The sequence below is a fragment of the Canis lupus genome, chromosome 13 (genome assembly GCF_011100685.1).
Source record: "Canis lupus familiaris isolate Mischka breed German Shepherd chromosome 13, alternate assembly UU_Cfam_GSD_1.0, whole genome shotgun sequence".
NCBI classification, from domain to species: Eukaryota; Metazoa; Chordata; class Mammalia; order Carnivora; family Canidae; genus Canis; species Canis lupus.
Window position 1 is genome coordinate 60,772,689 of NC_049234.1, and position 15,192 is coordinate 60,787,880.

The 15,192-nt window shown below is 37.9% G+C and overlaps 1 protein-coding gene across 5 annotated transcripts in view; it reads left to right on the forward strand.

The window, feature by feature from the left end:
- Positions 1-14,613: 14,613 nt before the first annotated feature.
- LOC111098430 (mucin-2-like) overlaps positions 14,614-15,192 on the forward strand; it is a 54,474-nt gene continuing 53,895 nt past the window's right edge. For all 5 annotated transcript variants that reach the window (XM_038556262.1, XM_038556263.1, XM_038556260.1 and 2 more), the window contains exon 1: positions 14,614-14,749. The gene's annotated coding sequence lies outside the window, so the exon portion shown is untranslated. The remainder of the gene's footprint in view (positions 14,750-15,192) is intronic.

Consider the following 15,192-nt stretch of genomic DNA (forward strand, 5'->3'; position numbering starts at 1 on the left):
GGTGGCGCAGCGGTTTGGCGCCTGCCTTTGGCCCAGGGCGCGATCCTGGAGACCCGGGATCGAATCCCACATCGGGCTCCCGGTGCATGGAGCCTGCTTCTCCCTCTGCCTGAGTCTCTGCCTCTCTCTCTCTCTCTCTCTGTGACTATCATAAATAAATAAAAAAATTATTAAAAAAAAATAAAAAAAAATATTACAAGGCTCAGAAATGTCTTTTCTTGGTGATATAAAATACCAGTGCAGTGTTATGCTATATGTTGGCAAATTGAACCCCAATAAAAAAATTAAGAAAAAATTAAAAATAAAACCTATTTCAGGCTGAAATTCAAAAAAAAATACCAGTGCATTTAGTCATAACAAAATAATTACATATAAGCAATTTGTATAAACTGTAATTTATATATATATGTACATATAAAGTTACATCTATGATAAAAGTTACAAAGAAGTGGTGCAAATGCAATCCTACCCTCAAAGAGATTATAATCCAATAGGACACATTTTCAAGAAATATAGAAAGAGTAAGTTAAATTTCTACAATCTACAGATATTCTTTTTCTGAATATCTCAAACACTATTTCTTCATCTAAAGAGGTATTTTTTCCAGGGATTGTTCAATTGATACTTTGTACCATTCCATGAATCATTTCACCCAGAAATATGTTAGATCAATTTCTAGTTGATAAATTAATTCATCCAAATGATTTAGTAAAATTTAGATCTAGGTCAGGGAACAGAAGAATATAAATATAAGCAATTCTATCACTTATTCCTCAAAGATTCAAGTGGCAAAGATAGAAACAAGGCAATGAACTCAAGGCAAATACTATATATAAGGAATATATAGTAAATATTATATGTAAAGGCACAAACAATAATGAGCAAACAGGGGAGGAGATATTTACTCCCCTTTAGGAAGAGCAAACACTTGTGAAAAACCTATAATGGATAAGCTATTAGAGGAGACAGAGATAATCACAAAATCTTGGTATTTAAGGGTTGAAAGTAACTTCAGTAGAAAATAACTTCAGTAGCTTAAGGACACACAACCCAGTCCTGAAGGAGTAGGAAGTAAAGGTTAAGATGGTACATAACTATGATGAAAGTCACAAAGAAACGATCCCCAAAATTTAGTACTGAATTTCACTGAGGAGATTTTTTTTTCCCCAAGTTTCATGGAAGACATGAAAAGGGAAGGAATGATTTTAACAGGCAGGAAAAAAAGGAGCCTCACTGCTGGATAAAAACAGCAAATACATGAAGGCAAAAGACCAAATAGCATTCATATCCACACCCCCTAAATATTTACTAACCTAACACTATTGTGAGGCTTGCAATTCTGGGAGTTAAAAAATGGATAAAATACATACCACACTGTCCGGTTGTTCCCAATCCCACCAAACAAAGTTGGCCATGAATACAGGACATATCTAGAAAAACAGATATCAGAATGGGAAGTCATCATGTTATCGTGGAGCAAGATTAGGAATTTGGATTAATTCTAAAGAAAAGAATTAGGGGCAGCTGGTGGCTTAGCAGGTTAAGTGGCTAACTCTTGGCTTCTTGGTTTGGGCTCAGGTTATAATCTCAGGGTCCTCTCTCCCTCTCTCACTTTCTCTCTCTCTCTCTAATAAATCTGTTTTTAAAATTTTTTAAAAAGAAAAGAGAATTAATAAAGGTTTTACCACAGAAGACAACTGTAAACAATATCTATAGAAAATATCGTATAAACAATAAAAACACTTCACTTCTTACATGTCCGAAACTCCATTCTAAAAGCTTGACATACAATATCATAACTCTACAAAATAATAACATTGACATTCTAGACATAGGGAAACTGAGGCACATAGAGGTTAATCAACTACCCAAGGACACATAGTAGGTTAATCAAGAGCAGGCATTCAAACCTAACTAATCTAGCCCATGTTCTTCATTTCTGCCAAAAATGTCTAGAACAACTGAAATGAAGAAACAAATTAGGGATCTATTGTGATGGGCCAGTCAGCTTTGTGTTCTGCTTATCCTGGAAACTTGTAAGGGAAAAGTTTCGTTCAAGTAGGACTGTGCAAATCCACATTAATGTAATTCATAGTGTCTTTATCATCAGCAATAGTTCAGAGCACGTTTCATTTTAATCATAAGTTCTCCTATATGTTTATTATTGTACAATGAAAACAAGAGAGAAAGGAGGAGAAGTGAAGGAAGGAACAGAACTGGAGGGAGAAATGCAGGAGGAGGAGTGATAAATGTAGAATCATAAGAGAAACCCATACTTAAACCAGAAGAAAGAAAAGCAAGAACAGTAGATAGAAAAGGAGCTATCAGAGGTGAAAGAACTAAGAAACTTTTTATAAAAGCCAAGAGGAGGGCAGCCCAGGCGGCTCAGGAGTTTAGCGCCGCCTTTGGCCCAGGGTGATCCTGGAGACTGGGGATCGAGTCCTGCGCCAGGCTTCCTGCATGGAGCCTGTTTCTCCCTCTGCCTATGTCTCTGCCTCTTTGTGTGTGTGTGTGTCTCATGAATAAAAAAATAAAAATGCCAAGAGTAGAAAAAGGTTTCACAATGTTTCAACACTTTTTAAAAGAGAAGAAAAAAATAAAGTATAAGGAGCACATAAACAACAAAATGTTTAGAAACAAGTTTCAATGTTGTCCAAATCACAAAAAAGTTAAGGGGTAAAAAGTAAATGATCAACAAAAGAGGATGTGCATTAAAGAGACCAAAAGAGACAAGCTGATGGCTTGAAAAAGTAATCCAATCAAAAGCATCACTTTGTATTAGGAAAGATGAATTAGGAATTATATACAGTTGAAAATGAGAAATTGAATGCTCAACTTTTAAAAGTTAATAAATAATAAAACTATATCCCAGAGAAAGCAGAAGGAATCAGGCTTTCTAAGAAGAAAACTGCTTCTTTACAAGAAACAAATAGACTCTCACAAGTGGAAGTTAGTGATTTTGCATCCATCCTCAATCACATGGAAATGAAGTGGACTTATCATTCTCTCGGCTGTGACCTCCCAACTGGAGTAGATGGTACTAGTGTCCCTAATAATTTATTTCCACTTCCCTTATAAAAAGAGAATTTTACATTTCTACTCATTGCCAGCAGGCATGCAGGGCATCCCGTCCACATACCCCACACAGAATATACCTCCCTATCTCATTGCCAGGCTTGCACTAGGACCTGCCCTGGCTGCTGAAATGTGAGCTCAAGTCATGGAAGGCAAATTAAAAGCAGGAATTCCATCACACCTGCTCTCTTGCTATTTTCCTTTCTACTATAAGAGCTCCATATCCTAAATAGAGACTGTTTCTTCAACCTGCTAGAATAAGAAGATACACACAATGGAGCTGCAGAAACATCCCCCCAACAGTTGCCAACATGTGACCTGAAAGATTTGTTTTTATTAGACAGTAAGATTTTGGTGTGGTTGTTACTGCTGCAAAGTCAACTAGGCATAGAGAGCATTACTCTTTCAATCTTCTAAAAAACTATTCCCAATTAAATGAAGGCTGTGCCATTTAGCCAGTCCTCCTCCTTCACGTCTTCATTGCTGCTGTCAGTCAAGCTCTCAGTCACCACTCTCACTCTGCAGAAAGTAGGATTGACAATGTTTATCCCCAGTGCCACCATAGTTCTGAGAAATGTCACAGTCCACACTGACCATCCATTAAAATCCAGGTTACTCCATTCTTTGATCTCATTTTTTCCTTTTTTTTTTTAATCTCCTCATCTTGAACGATCTTTACATCTCTTCAGTTACACAAGTTACCTGGACCTTCCTATCATCACACAGATATACCCCACTCTTAAAGTCATATATCAAGACATACCTGATCTTCCCATTCTCCCAGATATTGCACTCAGTTATTCTCTCTATAGCAACTCTTTAAACTCTTTCTATTCTCCAGTTCCTGGACCGTTTACCACCTCCTTAGAGTATCCTCTTCAACTTTCTTTCATATCCAACTTAGATTTTTATAATTCATCATTTCAAACACTAGTTTGCAAATATCTTCAACTTTTTAAAAATGTTTTTTCTAATAGCTCACAAATCTGATAAAATCCCAATCTTTGATTAATAGAAATAATTACTTTCTCTGCATGTATATGCAATCTACCTAATGGTGCTGAGGAAAATTACACAACTTTACAGACAACACTAAAATTTGAGGCCTTGAAACTCAAACGGCCATTTCCCATTTTCCTCTCCAATTTTTCCATTTGTCTATTGCTAATATCTTCCACATAACAGACCTATAGACTCAAACCCATCTCACTTGCAGTTGAAATATTTCTGACAATTCTTACTCATATTTTTCATGGCAGTTCCATCTGTTGTTATTTATTCAAGATTCCTGAGAAGCCCTGTTTTTGCTATTTGCCCATACTACTATTATATCCTACAGCCTGAGTTCAGTGTTAACTACATACAAACTATTCTTTTTTTCATTATCTTGGCTCACATATCTCTACTGTCCTGAAATAACCTTTTAATTTTATGCATATGTCTTAATCAAGTTTAACCCTCTTGGCTAAATTACCAACTTCTTCCTGTAATTTTACCTGATTAATGGCATTATCCTTGACATTGTTCTCTTCTTCGCCCCCCTAATACACATCCTTATATCCCTTCAAAATCTCTTGATTCTGTCCATTTCTCTGTAGTCTCATTACCACATCCTTAAACCATCTGGACAACTGTAACAGCTTTTTAGAAGGTCTTTCTTCTTCCAGTTTGACATTCCACTATCCACTCTCCATATAGCTCTAATGCCTGGAGTAGGCAAAATCAAAAATATCTGTTAAAAAACTAAACCTGAATATGTCAATTAGGTACTGAAATCAGGAGTTATGCTTCACCTAGAACAGTGATTCTCTATTGGGAATGATTTTGACCCCTAGAGGACATTTGGCAATGTCTAGAACATTTTTAGTCATTACAGTTGAGAGAACCTACTGGCATCTACAGGGTAGAATCCAGGGATGGACAATACAGTCCTCCACAAGAAAGAATTATCTGATCAAAAATGTCAAGTGTCTAGATTGAGAAGCCCTATTGTAAACTATGTCCAATTTTAGATTCTTTAAAATTAGAAATCAAGGCAGGAATTTAGGGACATCAACGGTGTTAACTGAATTAATAGCTCCAATTTTTCACAACTCCCTTTATACAAGCCCAATGATTGTACTCTCTTGCACTGTCTCCAGGCTTCATCATTAGCATATTTTGGCATTACGACATTGTAATTGAAAAAAAAAAAGGTAGAGATCTGTAAAGACATTTACGCATTTCTGTTTTTGTTTCTGAATTCCTCACATCACTATGAGAACATACCCAGACTACTTGAAGGATAAGAGAGACATGTGAAATACAGCTGAACTGTCCTAGTCAAAGCTATCCTAGACCAGCCAGCCCCAAACAACTCACCAGCTGAACATAGACACATAAGCAAGCCCAGAGAAGAGCAACAAAGCCTAGTCAGACCAGGGAAACTTCCAAGCAAACATGTAGACTTACAAGAAATATTAAATAGTTACTGTGTTAAGCCATCAAGTTTTCCAGTGGTTTGTTACACAGAAATAGCTAACTAGTATACCCTAAAAATCAGTCTATATCTCCTGGGCCCATTCTTCCCTAATCAATGCCCTAAACTAGATACTACGTATATGCCTAAGTTGAGGGTTCAACTTTCTCTGGACCTCTGTTATTCTAATAATTGAGACCTGAGTGTGGTCCTCAAATATTTCTGCCTTCTAACCACAGGAGACTGAAGTATCTTTACACAGTGTAAGGATGGCCTTCTGGCCTTCACATCTAATCATTAATAGCCTTTCCTTATCTTTTTCCCAAAGTATTAGTTGCTCCCAATAATAGTTTCCAGTAAAAATGGAATTGTCTATTTCCAGCCTTTAGTTGCTCACAGTATAATTTATGAAACATTTGTGTTGGAATTATCTATGGTTATCTACTAACACTGCAGTTTCCTAGGACCCACCCCAAGCCTAATAAATCATAACCTCAGCCACTGAGTCCCTGTATGTTTCAGGGGGCATCCCTGTATTTTTAGTTATCACTACCTCCTAGGTACTTATCATGCAAATCAAGATTTAGAACAAATGTGTGGGACCGTGAAGACTTCCAGAAGGAGATTAATGGGAAAGCTACTGAAACTGGCCTTCAAACAGCTAACACAATGTGTTCAAAGGTCATACAATTTTATCAAATTTGCAAGAGTAAGACACTTAAATTACCATCAGTTAACACTGTCTTCTCTTACTATTCCAAATTCCTCTTGGGCACACACACCTCCCCTCATATAGGTGGACTCTGAATGGCTCCGACCATTGTGTATCCATATTTCTTCCTATAAGATGACCTTGGAGTAGCTGCAGGTATTTTCTAATTATAATTTCATATTCTTTTTCTTAAAGTCAGCTTCCAAAATTACATAAGCAGTAGGCCCCTCAAAAGTTACATATGCCTGTAATGGAGACAACAATTTGATTTTATCATTTTACAAAGGAAAAAAATAAGCCCTTGAACTTTCCCAAGGTTCACAGGTGGCAATATCAATTCTGGGACTGAGGTCTTTCGAATTCCATCTCAGAGAACAAGATGCTATTTCCCCTCAAAATATGAAGTTGTTATTTAAGGTGTTTGTACTAGCTTTTAGGCTATGACATGTAAATCTTCATTATGTTTTAGAAGACTTAAGAAGTTTTAAGAAGTTTTAAGTTTTAAGATCATTAAGTTTTAGAAGATGTAGGGGCGCCTAGGTGGCTGAGTCAGTTGACCATCTGACTCTTGATTCTGGCTCATGTCATGCCCTCAGGGTCATGGAACTGAGTCCTGTGTTGGGCTCTGCGTTGGGCATGGAGACTGCTTGAGATTCTCTCCCTCAGCCCCCTACCCCTGATCACTTGCTCCCTCTCTCTCTAAATAAAAATAAAGAAATCTTTAAAAGTTAAGGTGTTAATTTTTTCCCATGTCTTAACCTTATTTTCCATATTAAGTGAAAAATAAATATAACATGATTTATTAACTAACAAATGTATTTATGGTTTAAATTTTTAAAGTATTTGATCTAGTTTACAGAGAAAACATGCATACAACCATATTTAGAAAAATAAAATATGAAAAAAGGAAATATAATTTAGAAATTAAGATAAAGCCAGGAGATATCCTAATATCTCTAATAGAGATCTTGTCAGGATAACAAAATTTATCTGATTACGTAATTGAAGTTATCAATCTAGCAAAAAATCTGATTAAAGGGCAACTATATACGTATTTACAGTCACATAATGGAGACATTCTGGTTAAACTGTGAAGGTCACATTCATATTTACTGTAGAATGTGTTCTCTGCTTGAAAATGAATGAGAAATTTTCTCATGGCACTTAACAGGAAGGAAAGATACTTCTCTTAAGCAATCACTGTGATTTTATCTTATGATATTGTGCATTTTTTATCTGATTGAATTTTTCTTTTAACTCTGGCTGCTTGAAAGTGCAGGGAAAAATTTGTAACCAACTTTCTGGCCTGAGTCTGATGCAGAATCTATGCTGTAGAGTCAGTTACAGCTTTTCTGCAATCTGCAAAAGTCTATTATTAATCCTACCTCATTGTGCTTGACTTTTTTAATTCAATAGAGTAAGTTTTCTCTTGGGACCTAACAGTATCATTAACAACCCTACACAACAAATACTTCCACACAAAATTTTTTAAGCAATCTGTAAGTTCAATAGCATGACACATATTTAAAATGTTGTTAACCCAGAAGCCAAATCATCTACTTCTAAATAATCTAAGAGAAGCATTCATATGTTTTCCACGGGTCCAAAGAAAAGAGTTATTACTAAGGCTGCAAAACAGGACAGCGGACTTCAAATATGTTGCTGTATGACTGGGTTTAATTCTGCTAAATTTAATTACATCAGGAAAATATTTTCTTCCTGTCACATAAGTCTCTGAATTAACAATAGGTTAACTCCACTGTCTCCTTGAGTTTTCTGTGACCAGAAACTTGATTTTTTAAGGTAATGTTCTAGAAAAGTATTCATTCAGGATTAAAGCCATTAATTCACTGCAGATTAACTTGAGTGATTTTTCCTATTTATTAACAGATGTGTGCTTTTGTTGGCTTATGTTGCTCTAATTTTCTGTTGCTCATAACCCATTCGGAAATCATCTTTCAGTTTTGCCAATGTTCATCCTAAGTACTCCAGAGCCAATGATCCATTACAAGGTAGATCACACATGCATTTGAAACACTTGGCTATTAAATATATTGGCATCCAAATAATAAAGAAGAGATACTTATCTTTTGACAAACTGAATTATTGTCAGACAAGAAAGTAGTTTATTGAACTTTCTATGCTAATTTAGAGATGAATCATCTTCACTATTTGGGCATTATAATTGTTCAGTAACTAACAAGGGCCTAAGGTTAGCATACCAGTAATACATTTTATTACACATAATTATGTCAGAATTTTTAAGACAGGGGGTGGGGCAAGATAGTGGAGGAGTAGGGGTCCTCACCTCACCTGGCCCCAAGAACTCACCTGGATAACTTTCAAACCATCCTGAACACCTACAAATCCGACCTGAGATTTACAGAGAGAACAGCTGGAACACTACAGAGAGAGGGGTTTCCACTTCTAACAGGTAAGAAGGCGGAAAAATAAAAATAAAAAAAAGTAAAAAAAGAATCCAGTGGGGGAGGGGCCGCGGGAAGCCGGGCTGAGGCCCCGGGAGAGCCCCCGGGACAGGGGAGCCCCGCCCGGAGCAGCGGGAACCTCACCGACCCCCGATTCCTCCGCGGAGAAGGAGAAGCGCTCGCAGGGACCTCGGGCAGGACCGGGAGGGGCCGCGGGGCCTCCAGGCTCCCAGGGTCACTCACGGAGGAGGGGGCCCGGGGAGAGGCTGCACCCCGCGGCCGAGTGGGAGAGGGCGGGGCTGGGGGGCCTCGGGGAGAAGCCGGGGGTCGGGCGGGGCTGGGGGGGGTGCTGCACCTGCTGCCTTCGGGAGCCGCGGCCCGGGGAGCATGATACCAGCGGCACAGGCCCCGACCCCAGGGCGCCGGGACACGGCCGGGCTCCTGCTCCCCCCGGGGCAGGCGGAGGCGGGGAGGGCCCAGGACAGCGAGGACGCTCCTGGCCCGGGGCCCCCAGCTGTGCAGGGCAGCGCCCCCCGCCCCGGGAGCACCCAGGCCCCTGCAGACCAGGAGACTGCGGTGGTTCCTGGGGAGCTGACTCCAGGGCTGGGACCTGGCCGCCCCCGGTGGTGGTGTCCCTCCTGGGGTCACCCTGTGCCTTGGGGGGAGGCCGCCAGGGAACAAGGGCCTCACGGGGTCAACACCTACCACTGAGCCCGGCACCCGGCGGGGGGTGGGGGGGTGGGGCAGCTCCCCCAGGTGCACACACCTGAAAACCAGCACAGCAGGCCCCTCCCCCAGAAGACCTGCTGGAAGGACAGGGGAAGAGCAAGTTCTGGACCAAGGAGCACTAGGAAGCTCCAGGGGAAGTCGAGGGATTTACAGTATATAGAACCAGAAGATACCCCTCCTTTTTTTTTTTTTTTTTTCCTTTTTCCAGTACAACTCGTTTTTAGCCTCTCTGCATTGGGCAAAATGACTAGAAGGAAGAACTCACCACAAAAGAAAGAATCAGAAACAGTCCTCTCTCCCACAGATTTACAGAATCTGGACTACAATTCAATGTCAGAAAGCCAATTCAGACGCACAATTATAAAGCTACTGGTGGCTCTGGAAAAAAGCATAAAGGAATCAAGAGACTTCATGACTGCAGAATTTAGATCTAATCAGCCCAATATTAAAAATCAATTAAATGAGATGCAATCCAAACTGGAGGTCCTAATGATGAGGGTTAATGAGATAGAAGAAAGAGTGACAGAAGACAAGTTGATGGCAAGGAAGGAAGCTGAGGAAAAAAAAGAAAAACAATTAAAAGATCATGAGGAAAGGTTAAGGGAAATAAATGACAGCCTCAGAAGGAAAAGTCTATGTTTATTTGGGGTTCCAGAGGGTGCTGAGAGGGACAGAGGGACAGAAAGCATATTTGAACAAATCATAGCTTAGAACTTCCCTAATTTGGGGAGGGAAACAGGCATTCAGATCCAGGAGATAGAGAGGTCCCCCCCTAAAATCAATAAAAACCATTCAACACCTCGACATTTAATAGTGAAACTTGCAACTTCCAAAGATAAATAGAAAATCCTTAAAGCAGCAAGAGATAAGAGATCCCTAACTTATATAGGGAGAAATACTAGATTAACAGCAGACCTCTCCACAGAAACCTGGCAGGCCAGAAAGGGCTGGCAGGATATATTCAGGGTCCTAAATGAGATGCAGCCAAGAATACTTTATCCAGCAAGGCTCTCCTTCAGAATAGAAGGAGAGATAAAGAGCTTCCAAGATAGGCAGAAACTGAAAGAATATGTGACTACCAATCCAGCTCTGCAAGAAATGGACCCTCAACTCTATAGTCAACTAATATTCGACAAAGCAGGAAAGATTACCCACTGGAAAAAGGACAGTCTCTTCAATAAATGGTGCTGGGAAAATTGGACATCCACATGCAGAAGAATGAAACTAGACCACTCTCTTGCACCATACACAAAGATAAATTCAAAATGGATGAAAGATCTAAATGTGAGACAAGAATCCATCAAAACCCTAGAGGAGAACACAGGCAACACCCCTTTTGAACTTGGCCACAGTATGTAACTTCTTGCAAGATACATCTATGAAGGCAAGGGAAACAAAAGCAAACATGAACTATTGGGACTTCATCAAGATAAGAAGCTTCTGCACAGCAAAAGAAACAGTCAACAAAACTAAAAGACAACCTACAGAATGGGAGAAGAGATTTGCAAATGACATATCAAATAAAGGGCTAGTATCCAAGATCTATAAAGAACTTATTAAACTCGACACCCAAGAAACAATCCAATCATGAAATGGGCAAAAGACATGAACAGAAATCTCACAGAGGAAGACATAGACGTGGCCAACATGCACATGAGAAAATGCTCCACATCACCTGCCATCAGGGAAATACAAATCAAAACCACAATGAGATCCCACCTCACACCAGTGAGAATGGGGAAAATTAACAAGACAAGAAACCACAAATGTTCGCAAGGATGCGGAGAAAGGGGAACCCTCTTACACTGTTGGTGGGAATGCGAACTGGTACAGCCACTCTGGAAAACTGTGTGGAGGTTCCTCAAAGAGTTAAAAATAGATGTGCCCTATGACCCAGCAATTGCACTGCTGGGGATTTACCCCAAAGATACAGATGCTGTGAAACGGCAGGACACTTGCACCCCAATGTTTATAGCAGCAATGTCCACAATAGCCAAACTGTGGAAGGAGCCTCGGTGTCCATCGAAAGATGAATGGATAAAGAAGATGTGGTCTATGTATACAATGGAATATTCCTCAGCCATTAGAAGCGACAAATACCCACCATTTGCTTCAACATGGATGGAACTGGAGGGTATTATGCTGAGTGAAGTTAGTCAATCGGAGAAGGACAAACATTATATGGTCGCATTCATTTGGGGAATATAAAAAATAGTGAAAGAGAATAAAGGGGAAAGGAGAGAAAATGAGTGGGAAAAATCAGTGAGGATGACAGAACATGAGAGACCCTTAACTCTGGGAAACAAACGGGTAGTGGAAGGGGAGGTTGGTGGGGGGATGGGGTGACTGGGTGACGGGCATTGAGGGGGGCACTTGATGGGATGAGCACTGGGTGTTATACTATATGTTGGCAAATCGAACCCCAATAAAAAAAATCCAAAAAAAATTATCCTGAATCATTCTGTTGTGCATTTGAAGCTAATACAAGGCTATATGTCAATTATCTTCAACAATATATACATTTTAAAAATTATTTGATGTGTGAAATAAAATCTACCTATCTAGTACAAAAAAAATTTTAAGACCATGAAATTAAGCACAAAAACTTATAACTAAGATCAACTCTCAAAGTGGGGCTTCTTTGTTCCTACACCATCTATGACTTCAAAGAGATTTTTTGACTCCCTAAAGATTTTTAAAACACTAAACATTTAAATATTCCGTGACTTTAACAACTAGCATTATGTCTTACACCCAACAGGTATTCAATAAATGTTGAATGAGTAGATGAATTAATAAAGGAATAATAAAGGAATAACTAAACTCTGTGACATGAAAATTAGAAATATTCACATCTTACAAATTAAGGAATTGAGGCACGATGAGGTAAAATAACTTGTCCAATATTATCCAGCAAGTAAATCTGGTATTGGGCTTTGAAGTAAAATGACCTGACCATAATTTCCCTTGATTAATCTCTGCAGCATACTATAACATATAATGTTAGTTATGTATATGAAGGTTATTTAGATTTGGAAGGCAACATTGAATACTGGTTAACTCAGTATTCAGACCTGAAGTGAGCAGAGGTTGATTCATTAGCATCCATGTGTAAAACAAAGATGATGACAACTCATTTCATCCTGTCATATGCTCTATGGTAAAGGCTTAACAAATAAGAGCCATAATATTATCATGTAACAATTTATTAAAAAAAAAGGACAAATTGTATTATGACCTAAAATATGAAAAATTTTTCTTAAAGCCTGAGTTTATAAATAATATAAAGCTGTGGATTTTTTTTTTTTTACAAAATTTACTGAATGATAGTAAAGTGATAGTACAAGTCCTGAAAGGGTTGCCCAAAGCTGTAGCTTTAATGTAAATAACCACCTCAAAATAAAAATATCTGTTTAATTTCCCAATAATCAAAAACTTTAACATGTCACCATATTTTTTGTTAAATTAAATTTCTCAAGTTAATAGCAAGCACCAATGTAAATTAATTTTTTTAAGATTTTATTTATTTTTTTCAGTGAGAGAGCACAAGTGGGGGGGGGGAGGCAGAGGGAGAAGCAGATTCCCTAACAAGTGGGGAGCCCAATGTGGGGCCCAATCCCAGGACCCTATGATCATAACCTGAGCCAAAAGCAGATGTTTGACTGAGCCACCCAAGTGCCCCACCAATGTAACTTTAAAATACAGTATCAGACTACTGTTTAAATTCTTCATTAGCAAAGGAAACATCCTTAAAAATGTCCATTTAAGGATCTTTCAAATAAATATCTTGCAATAATTACAGACACAGTTAAGGCTGAAAAACTGCATGAATCTTGGCTACCACTAGATATTTTTTTTCTTGCTATTTTCAAATCTCAGATCAAATCTTTACCCTGGAATTCATTTTTCTCATCTTTCAAAAACATTTACTAAACTAAGCCAATGTTCTATAAATGGAAGAAATAATATATAGGACCAGATATGTGAAAATGCCCAAGTATAAAGGAGTAATACAATCTCATTATTTCAGTTGAAAGAGAAAATAGAAACATGAAACCCACAAGATATAGCACAGTGGTCCAAACAATCAAGCAATATATTTGACGTACCCTGTACATAACTGGCCACAATACTAAGTATGTGATATTTAGCAACATCTATTTAGTAATGGCCTCTAATTTTAATTCTAGGTGTGTTATTTGCCACGACATGGATGGAGCTAGAGTATATTATGATGAGTGAAACAAGTCAGTCAGAGAAAGACAAATACCACATGATTTCACTTATATGTGAAATTTAAGAAATAAAAGAGATGAACATGGAGGGAGAGGAAAAAAAGAGAAGGGAAAAAGAGAGAAGCAAACCATAAAAGACTCTTAACTACGGAGAACAAACTGAGAGAGAGGTGGGTGGGAAATGGGCTAAATGGGTGATGGGTATTAAGGAGGGTACTTGTGGATGTTGTATATACATGATGAATCACTGAATTCTACACCTTAAAGTGATATTACACTATACATTAACTAATTGGAATTTTAATAAAGGATATTATGAACAACCTTACAGCAAAAAAATTATCTACTTAGATGAAATGTCCTTTTAAAAATTTATTAAATAATATAAAAAGAAATAGAAAAATAATAATTCTAGGTTTTTCCCAACAAAGTCTCTAGACTTTTTACTGAGTTCAATTTTAAAACAATGTGATTTTTTAAATTTCCCACATAATGCAGCTAGCTTTTAGATAAAATTGGAAATATGGTGATAGTAACACATAACAAAAACTGACCCATTAAAATTACTTGAAATAAAACAGCTTATGCTTGTTTTTTAAAACAGAGGCAATGGTGCACCACAAGCTCTAGGTTATTTTATTAAGACAAAAAGACATTATGACTCTTTGTGTGATATGTTTCCTCAGAAAACACCAAATATTGAATGGGTCAAAGCTCCTCCGAAATGAAAAAAAAACATGCAGAAAAAAGATTGCAAAACTGGCAACAACAACTTTCCCGTCTTTTGTTTAAAGAACATCAACCCACAAGTTATTTTATCTTCCAACTTAGTCTTACCTTTATTATCACAGAAATCCACTCCAGTATATATAAGAGTTGAGATTTCTTGCTCCCTCCTGCATTTGTCACCTAATTGGCAGGAGTCATTGTGACCAGTGGAATAATCAGCCCCAAGAATTCTCTCACACAACGGTAGGTACATGGAATATGAACTGAAGAACTCTTACTCTGAACATCAAATTGTTCTCAGACTTTCAGAGATGCCATCTTAATGGGCTTTTTATAGAACATTCATTTTCACCAAAGGAATAATATATACCTTACAGGAAATTTGGTAAGTCATAATATGCATTGAATTTTAAGAAATTTTAGGAAATTCTGTATGTCAGAGTAAATGCTGGGCACTTGGAACAATAAATCCATCCAATTACTTTTCCCTATGATGTACCTTAATGCTTTTGAACTTCATATTGGCTGGAATACCAACACAGATATAACTCTGAAAGAACTATATTCTACAATATATTTTTATTATTGGTTTTGCTTTTTTTTTAACTTTTTATAAAAATGTGTCATAGGAAAAGGGATGCTTAAAGAAATGACCATATGCACATTTAATAAAATATTCACTGAAATTTTGTCCCTAGGATTCTTTCAAGATTAGGACTGTTCAACCAATACATTTAACCAATGGTCAGAACTTGTCAGAAAACCAGTCTGCATAAAGGTGCATTGAGTCACTTTCCCAGAACTCAGGCTAGCATATACTTGAAATAT